The sequence below is a fragment of the Ailuropoda melanoleuca genome, chromosome 7 (genome assembly GCF_002007445.2).
Source record: "Ailuropoda melanoleuca isolate Jingjing chromosome 7, ASM200744v2, whole genome shotgun sequence".
NCBI lineage: Eukaryota > Metazoa > Chordata > Mammalia > Carnivora > Ursidae > Ailuropoda > Ailuropoda melanoleuca.
This window is the reverse complement of record NC_048224.1, coordinates 98618198-98624781: the sequence shown is the minus strand read 5'-3', so window position 1 is coordinate 98624781 and position 6584 is coordinate 98618198. Positions and strand designations below refer to the sequence as shown.

At 36.5% G+C, this 6584-nt stretch overlaps 1 pseudogene; it reads left to right on the top strand.

The window, feature by feature from the left end:
• Window positions 1–2236: 2236 nt before the first annotated feature.
• Window positions 2237–2976, top strand: LOC100468854 (annotated as a pseudogene).
• The last annotated feature ends 3608 nt before the right edge of the window (window positions 2977–6584 follow it).

Sequence of the window (6584 nt, the reverse complement as noted above, 5' to 3'; positions counted from 1 at the left end):
TAAGTGCTGGCTGGTGACAACCAGTAACTTTTACTAAAATATTTCTTAACTTTGGGTTCTGTTTAATGTGTGTATGAACACTTGTGAGTCTCTAAAAGAATTGCCTTATATTCCATAGTTTCTCCACTATCACAGCAAAAAGCATATAACATATGCATAATGTCTATTAGACAATAGGAAGTTAAACAAAAATTCAGAGATCTACTTTTTAAAATGATTGTATAGATCACAATATTAATATCTGATAAAACGGGCACTATATAATGAAAGATGGAAGTAAATTGAATTTTTAATGGTTTCTTTTAAAGAAGTTATTTATCAGAGGCCACCATGAGAACATTAAAATAAAATGCTAAAAAGATGCTTAATTACTTATTGCACATGGGACAATCTGTCATTTGGATAAGATTTCTTATCATCCATAACTCTGTTCACTTCCAAACTAAGAGTAACACAAAATATGCGCATTTGGCAAAAAACAGCTCATTACTAAATCTTCTAATCACCATTTCTAGAATGCTTTAAAAAAAAAAAAAGCAAACATCACCTCTATCATTTTCCTTGATGACAGGTAATCACATTAATCCATGATTTTTTATACTTTACCCACTCATTGTTTTACTCATGTGTTAATGAAACTCATATGCACTATAAACTACTAGATACATGAATATATCAGCATTTTTCATTTAAAAAATCTTAATTATGGGGCACCTGGGTGGCACAGCGGTTAAGCGTCTGCCTTCGGCTCAGGGCGTGATCCCGGCGTTATGGGATCGAGCCCCACATCAGGCTCCTCTGCTGTGAGCCTGCTTCTTCCTCTCCCACTCCCCCTGCTTGTGTTCCGTCTCTCACTGGCTGTCTCTATCTCTGTCAAACAAATAAATAAAATCTTTAAAAAAAATCTTAATTATTTCAGGTATCTAACACAGATGAAAAATCTAAGTTAAATATACCTTTCACACAAAATTATTTGCTTCTCCATCTTTCCAGAAATTTGTAATTACTGTATTAGATTTTTTCCAACAATTTAATTCATGGATTTTACTTTTCAATATTTACTTAGGAAGACTGTGATAGATATTGCCATAGCGTGGAGAAAATTCAATAAAAGATAACAGATGGGTTTCTGGAGGGGAGGTGGGTAAGGGAATGGGATAATGGGCGGTGGGCATTAAGGAGGGCACTTGATGTAATGAACGCTAGGTGTTACATGCAACTGATGAATCACTAAATTCTACCCCTGAAACTAACATACTATACGTTAACTAACCTGAATTCAATTTAAAAAATTTAAAAAAAAATTAAAAAAAAATTAATGGAAAATAACTAGAAAAAAAGAGAAGAGATTAAAGGGATTCTATATAATCCATCTTAAAATCCAGACAAATTTTGTATAATTTTAAAAACAATTTTAATATAGTGAAAAATATTTGACACTTTGTACATAAGAATATAAAATTATTTTCCTACATATAAACTTAGAAATTGAAACTTCAGTGGTTTCCAAATGCTATTCAAGGGGACTAGCTATATCATAATAATCAGGGCAATTTTTTAAAATGTAACTTCTGGGGGTGCCTGGGTGGCTCAGTTGGTTAACTGTCTGCCTTCTGCTCAGGTCATGATCCTGGGGTCCTGGGATTGAGCCCAGCATCAGGCACCCTGCTTAGCAGGAAGTCTGCTTCTCCCTCTCCCTATCTCATGCTCTCTAATAAATAAAATCTTTCAAAAAAAATATATAATTCCTGGCCTGCACCCATGATTTAGTATACTGAGTTAGATCAGGGATTCTATAAATTTTAATGATTCTTAAGTGTTCTGATTCCCAATCAGATTTAAAAATTAATGTACTATTTACTCTTGTAACTTCTTTCAAATTAAAATGCTTTTAATTGTTTTGATAACAAAACATTTTAAAGTTTAAAGTTAAGTTTGTCCACATTTTCTTTTGTATACACTGTTATTGTTCAACTTATCTTAAAGCAACATGTGATTATAACAGATTTTTTTCAAAATTGGCAATGATTTGATTAAATATTCCTCGAAAGTGTGTCTGGGCTCTCATGTAGGTAGGAATAAGAATGCCTTGCTTCTGAAACAGTATACATTAGATGACTCCTGTGAGGAAAGCCATGTGGGTCTCAGGGGAGACAGGTGGGCTCCAGGCCCAGGCTCCAGCACCAGGCCAACTGAGCCCGGGACCAGCACTCCAGTGGGCCGGGGGGCTGATGCCATGACCCTGCTCCATGGTGGGAGCTGCTTCACCCGGGCCTACTTCCCTGCTTCATCACCTACAAGCACAGCAGCCTGAATGAGTACAACACCTTCTGGAAACGCGCGCAGGCCAGGGTCACCCACCTCTTCATGCAGCCGTGCAAGATGCTGTTCTTGGCCATTTTTTTTGTCCCCACCCAGGAAGGTGGCACCTATGACTTCATTGGGGAGGTCATGAAGCCAGAGTGGATATAACAGACCCGATAGACCTAAGCCTTGTCATGTCTTTGAATGCAGGCATGGGGGAGTACAAGATCACGGCTGCTGCCCTGGGCTGGACCACCCCCGAGCTCACTGTGTTCTGCTGAAATGCCCTCTGGGTTGGAGCCCTGGGCTTTGAGTTTGACTGACACGTACCCAGGGGAGAAACGATTCCAACATCAGTCTGGTCTATTACATCGGTGCGTCTGCCCAGGTCTGGATGATCACACACTATGACCTGGGCCATAGTTTTCAGCCAGCAGTACTACTACTGATGCTCTCATCTACAGAGACCTTCATCTACCTCTGTCCCCTGGGCAGGTGGACAGGGTGGACACTGCTGTCCAGAGAGGTGGCGACAGGGCTGCTGGCCCTCAGCACCCTGCCCTCTATGTCACTGCTGTCAACATGCACGCCTCGGTGTGGTGTACCAGGCTCTCGCATACCCTTCCCCTGCTTCCAGGTTTCAGTAAGGTAAAGGCTTATTTGGAAAGTTAAAGAACAAAAATAATAAAAAAAAAAATGACTCCTGTGAGATTGTACTCACTCCCTGGGAAAATATTTCAATGCCAATAATCACTTTGTTTACAAATTATAAAAATAAACATATTACTTCTTCCTACACCTACTTTTACATACACACAGTGGGCCTAGTTGGGCTCTCCCTGCAAGTGTTTTCTATCTGAAAGAAAACAAAGCTGCTAAGGAATGGGCTGTCTGCTGGACTTAGTTGAATAGGTCAATATACTCTGTCTAGATGTCATCATCTTTGTGACTTTTAAAGCAAATTAAAAAACTATTGATTAATAAAACAATTTGAGACAACTGTGCATATAGGGATTAAGGCAAATAAGAGTTACTGTTACAGTCATTTGGCTACATATTATCATAGGGGAAAGTTCTTGAAATCAATTGATGGGGGCTAGAACCAAACAATCTGCTTTTGTGAACTTAGGAAAACTGTATAATGTGGATCTTAATAATCTCCTTTAGAAAATTAAGTGAGGCTTACATGTGAAAACATGCAAATATTATCCAGAATGGGGGGTCCTGGCATTTAACCGTCATTCTCACATCATATAGGTAATCTGTTGTGTCGTCTGTAACGGAGACAAGACCTGCAAACCTAATCCAAGAGGAGACACATTTTGCAGCTCAGCACGAACATTCCTGGTGTTATGTGCTTGTTCGCCGTACAGCATCGATGTCGGCGTTAGGGCAAACTATGCTTCAACATTTTGTGACTATTGTTATGTCACCAGTGAGGAGAATTTAGAATTATGTTTCCATACATTTATCAAATAATACCAAACAGTAATATTTGCTTAATGAATATTTAACGATCTAATTCTGGTGGCAACAATTTGACATTGCACTTCTCATCATGCACAAAGATGCTATGCTTTAAAAAAAATTTCTCTTGAAGTATAATGTATCTAATAGAGATGTATTTAGAGTTTATGGTTTTTCCTTCACAGAAAAAGGTAGACTGCTATATATTTGGACATAATTGCTACATTTTTATATTATTTTTATTTTTTGTTTTAATTTTTAAATTTACCTATTTCCGATTATAACTCAATGTGCTTCAAGTATTTGTTAAATAGATCTAGTTGAAATAATTTTTTATATTTCTAAGAAATGTTTTTTAAATTCATAATTAATGTCAGAATGGATCTAATCACAATATTCCACAATTAGAAATATTTGATAGTGAATACTTTAGCTTTGAATCAAATACGAGATTTGACTCATTCTCTAACAATACTGTATTTCTCCTTCTCTGTATCTCAGTGGGTACAAGTAAGATATTCAACTTTGTATGTTATCAGAGAAACTCCAAATTAATTCTTTAGGCCATTGCCATTGAGGAAATATTAAAATGTGAAATAAAGGTTATTACTGTGACAAAGAGGAGCTCTGAACATTGATAGCCATTTGGGTTTAATATTGTTAAATGAGGCCACATCACCGCTCTAACAGTTGGCTGTCTAATAAGCTGGAATATCTCATCAGGAATATTATAACAAGATGTGCTCTGAAGAGTCTGTTGGAAAACAATCGCTTGATAGAGCTCATTTAAGGTTCAGTACCATCTCTCTCATTTGCCTCTTCTAGAGTGTATTTCTGCAGGGTTAGCAATGAGAATCAAGCATCACACCCTTATCAGTCTCTGGCACCCTGACTTCATCAGGGTTTTGATTAGTCCCCAAAGAAGGTATGTTTTACTGAAAGATATCACGGTTATCAACAAAAGGAAGCAGGATGGCAAATGAAGTTGGGAGAAATTGTTCAAATACAAAATGGAAATATAAAACCTATTAATTCAGTGACATTTCAGAGTCTGTTAAGTACTGGCCATCAAAGCACTGAGTAGGTTGTATTTATGGATTCAGTGTCCAGTCTCAAGGCTTTTGTGAATCTAAAACTATCTTTGGATATATCACTATTTTTAAAAAATATAGAAGCACATAAAAATATACCATTTGGTTTTACACACACACATACACACCCACATACACATATATAATTATATATTTTTATTTACCATTTAATTTAGAATAAGCAATAGTGATTAAAGTTATCCCTTTAAATCTGGATATCAGGTGTTTTTCAGAATAAAAATATATTCATTGTAAAAACATGCTTTTTCTGTAAAACTCTATGCAGGACTACAAATTTGAATCATTTTTAGAATGTCTCAGTGTTTAGATTTCTGTGCAATATTAATCAGGAAAAAATATAAAAATTTCAATATCAATTATGACATTGCCATAGATTTTATAAAAAGAAACTTTTCATTGAAAAGTTTTATGTAATTTCAGTGACTCATAGTATACTATTTAGGATTTATATTCCATTACCTCTTCCAGGTTACTTTACATAAAATCCTGCATATTATAGTAGTGTGCAAATTAAGTTTCCAGAAATTGAATACATAGTGTATTTCTACTTTCAAGGATGAACAAAACCTATGCATTAAAAATGCATGCTATTCCACTGAAATTTTAAGAGGTTTTTCTTTTTTGGTGTGTTTTATCATTCCCAAAAGTGCAGTGAAGATGTTTGGTTTGAGATTAATAATATCTCTTGCATTTTCAAGACTGTTTGAAAACTTCCTAGTGTGCAATCTTCATATTTTGTTGATACACCCCTGGAAGAATGCCAGCTCTGGGTAAATGAACCAAATTAATCATTTCTGACTCACTGAATCTGACATGAAACTGTTTATTCAGTAATATGAGTGCCTACTATGTGCCAATTATGTTTAACATTGGAGACTCCAGATACGGAGGAACACAGACAGCTTTTTGTTCTGATGGAGCTCGCTGCTATTAGAAAAGAAGACAGTGAGTAATTAAAATAGCACACTAATGAAATGGTGATTGCAGACTGAGAAAAATAGTGAAAAAAAAAGCAAAAATAGATGAGGATGTATTATAAAATGTTTAAAAAGCTTCTGAGGGAATGATATTTGAGCTGGTATCTACAGAACGGATGGCATTTAACTAGGTGAAGTGTCAGTGGGCAATGTGCAATGGGAAACATCACAGAAGGAAAAATTAGGACAAAAAACCCTGTGATGTAAGGAAGCAATGGTACACTTGAGCTACTTAAAGAAGTCTGTGCATCCCGGCAGCAGAGGAAATGGAGAGTGAACTTCTACACAACTTTCAAAAAGTATGGTTATTAAGCTAAAATGAGAAATGAGAGGACTCTAGAGCAGAACTTGCAATCACATGTTTGAGGGTGTCGTTTTATTTTTCTCATCAAAGCTGAGGAGACGTGAGCATCTCTGAAGGTCAATGGGACAGACAGTGTGGAGAGACTGACGGAATGCATAAGAAAGACAAATATGAGTTAAGATAAATTTTCCAGGAAGAAGAAAAAGAATAGAATCCAAAGATCAAATGGAGGGCATAACTTTTGAAAGAAATTGGATCAATTTCTTCTCTCATAGCAGCAGATTTGGGAGCCTGGTGGATTCATGGCTACAGTTCTTTCATGGCGGTGGGCACCCAGCCTAACAGCTTGAGGTCCTGGCTCACTCCTTTGGTGACACGAGTCTAGCCTGAAAATCTCTGTTCACCTGGACTGAGGGTTGC